This window comes from Carcharodon carcharias, chromosome 19 (assembly GCF_017639515.1).
Source record: "Carcharodon carcharias isolate sCarCar2 chromosome 19, sCarCar2.pri, whole genome shotgun sequence".
In the NCBI taxonomy this organism is placed as follows: Eukaryota; Metazoa; Chordata; class Chondrichthyes; order Lamniformes; family Lamnidae; genus Carcharodon; species Carcharodon carcharias.
Window position 1 is genome coordinate 101,615,206 of NC_054485.1, and position 2,743 is coordinate 101,617,948.

The window sequence follows — 2,743 nt, forward strand, 5'->3', positions numbered from 1 at the left end:
GGTTGGAATAACAAGCCAAAGGTTCCAAATCACCGTAAACACAGGGTGATGGTGGGGGTAGTGATTGCCATCAGAAGGTTTTGCGGGTGGTAGGGAGGGGGAGGGGGAGAGAGAGAGGAGGGAGGGGGAGAGAGAGAGGAGGGAGGGGGAGAGAGAGCAAAAGAGAGAAGCTAGAGAGGAGGGAGGGGGAGACAGAGATGAGGGAGGGAGAAGAGAGAGGAGAGGAGGGGGAAGGGAAGAGAGGCGGGAGGGGGAAGAAGAGAGAGGGAGGGAGGGGGAGAGAGAGAGGAGGGAGGGGGAGAGAGAGAGGAGGGAGGGGGAGAGAGAGAGGAGGGAGGGGGAGAGAGAGAGGAGGGAGGGGGAGAGAGAGAGGAGGGAGGGGGAGAGAGAGAGGAGGGAGGGGGAGAGAGAGAGGAGGGAGGGGAGAGAGAGAGGAGGGAGGGGGAGAGAGAGAGGAGGGAGGGGGAGAGAGAGAGGAGGGAGGGGGAGAGAGAGAGGAGGGAGGGGAGAGAGAGAGGAGGGAGGGGGAGAGAGAGAGGAGGGAGGGGGAGAGAGAGAGGAGGGAGGGGGAGAGAGAGAGGAGGGAGGGGGAGAGAGAGAGGAGGGAGGGGGAGAGAGAGAGGAGGGAGGGGGAGAGAGAGAGGAGGGAGGGGGAGAGAGAGAGGAGGGAGGGGGAGAGAGAGAGGAGGGAGGGGGAGAGAGAGAGGAGGGAGGGGGAGAGAGAGAGGAGGGAGGGGGAGAGAGAGAGGAGGGAGAGGGAGAGAGAGAGAGGAGGGAGGGAGAGAGAGAGAGGAGGGAGGGGGAGAGAGAGAGGAGGGAGGGGGAGAGAGAGAGGAGGGAGGGGGAGAGAGAGAGGAGGGAGGGGGAGAGAGAGAGGAGGGAGGGGGAGAGAGAGAGGAGGGAGGGGGAGAGAGAGAGGAGGGAGGGGGAGAGAGAGAGGAGGGAGGGGGAGAGAGAGAGGAGGGAGGGGGAGAGAGAGAGGAGGGAGGGGGAGAGAGAGAGGAGGGAGGGGGAGAGAGAGAGGAGGGAGGGGGAGAGAGAGAGGAGGGAGGGGGAGAGAGAGAGGAGGGAGGGGGAGAGAGAGAGGAGGGAGGGGGAGAGAGAGAGGAGGGAGGGGGAGAGAGAGAGGAGGGAGGGGGAGAGAGAGAGGAGGGAGGGGGAGAGAGAGAGGAGGGAGGGGGAGAGAGAGAGGAGGGAGGGGGAGAGAGAGAGGAGGGAGGGGGAGAGAGAGAGGAGGGAGGGGGAGAGAGAGAGGAGGGAGGGAGAGAGAGAGAGGAGGGAGGGAGAGAGAGAGGAGGGAGGGGGAGAGAGAGAGGAGGGAGGGAGAGAGAGAGAGGAGGGAGGGAGAGAGAGAGAGAGGGGAGAGAGAGAGAGAGGAGGGAGGGGGAGAGAGAGAGAGGAGGGAGGGGGAGAGAGAGAGGGGAGGGAGGGGGAGAGAGAGAGGGGAGGGAGGGGGAGAGAGAGAGGGGAGGGAGGGGGAGAGAGAGAGGGGAGGGAGGGGGAGAGAGAGAGAGGGGAGGGAGAGAGAGGGGAGGGAGTGGGAGGGAGAGAGAGGGGAGGGAGGGGGAGAGAGAGGGAAGGGAGGGGGAGGGAGAGGAGGGAGGGGGAGAGAGGGGAGGGAGGGGGAGAGAGGGGAGGGAGGGGGAGAGAGAGGAAGGGAGGGGGAGAGAGAGGAAGGGAGGGGGAGAGAGAGGAAGGGAGGGGGAGAGAGAGGAAGGGAGGGGGAGAGAGAGGAAGGGAGGGGGAGAGAGAGAGGAAGGGAGGGGGAGAGAGAGGAAGGGAGGGGGAGAGAGAGGAAGGGAGGGGGAGAGAGAGGAAGGGAGGGGGAGAGAGAGGAAGGGAGGGGGAGAGAGAGGAAGGGAGGGGGAGAGAGAGGAAGGGAGGGGGAGAGAGAGGAGGGAGGGGGAGAGAGAGAGAGAGCTGTCCATCCCCTGCCCCCACTCCCCCCTCCCCCATAAGAAGCTGTTGCAAACGCCAGTGGCGAGAGGCTGAGGGAGGGAGTATCCCATCAATATCGCCTCGCGCATTTTTAACCGTCACAACAGCAACTTTTACAAGTTTTTTAAAACAAAAGACTTAATCGCTCCCTTCAACCTACCTGAAGGAACCTATATGTATATATACAGATATATATTTAGATAACGGATTGAATATAACAATCTCTCTTCACTCGGCTTTCACCGACTCCATTCAGCCTCCTCCTCAAGCCCCCTCAAATCGAGACTGCCTCCCGAGCGCCGGTTTCCTCATGCGGATTCCTTATCCCTCTCTCTCCTCCCCATCCCGGGGTCTCCAGGCAGGCGATTCATTTTCAACTATTAAAATGATTCAAACGTCAAGTATAATTATTGTGTTGTTAAAAGGAGATTTAATTTTCGTTCCCCTGCACCACTTTCCCACACGTTGCCTTGGCAATTGAAGGCACCTGATCGGACACCTCAGTCCAGGTTTTCATTGGGAGGGGGGTGCGGGGGCGAGAATTAAATGGAGGGCCACTGCGCATGCGCTCCCGGGAAAAAAACCGGCCGCCAGCGCGCATGCGTTCCCGTGTCAAACGGCTCGCCGCTGCGCGTGCGTCCCCGAGGAACCCGGCCGCCACCGCGCGGACGTCCCAGGACGACTCTCACCCAGCTTCGCTGCGCATGCGTGCCGAAGCCCGCTGAACCGCGGCTGAGCATGCGTCTGTTTGACAAAGTGGCGGGTGCAGAGACATTGGTTTCACCGGAGGTGTCAGTGAGATGAC

At 61.7% G+C, this 2,743-nt stretch overlaps 1 protein-coding gene across 1 annotated transcript in view; it reads right to left on the minus strand.

The window, feature by feature from the left end:
- Positions 1–2,373, minus strand: part of LOC121291480 (spliceosome RNA helicase DDX39B) — a 36,767-nt gene extending 34,394 nt beyond the window's left edge. The window contains exon 1 of the mRNA XM_041212717.1: positions 2,099–2,373. The gene's annotated coding sequence lies outside the window, so the exon portion shown is untranslated. The remainder of the gene's footprint in view (positions 1–2,098) is intronic.
- Positions 2,374–2,743: the final 370 nt, after the last annotated feature.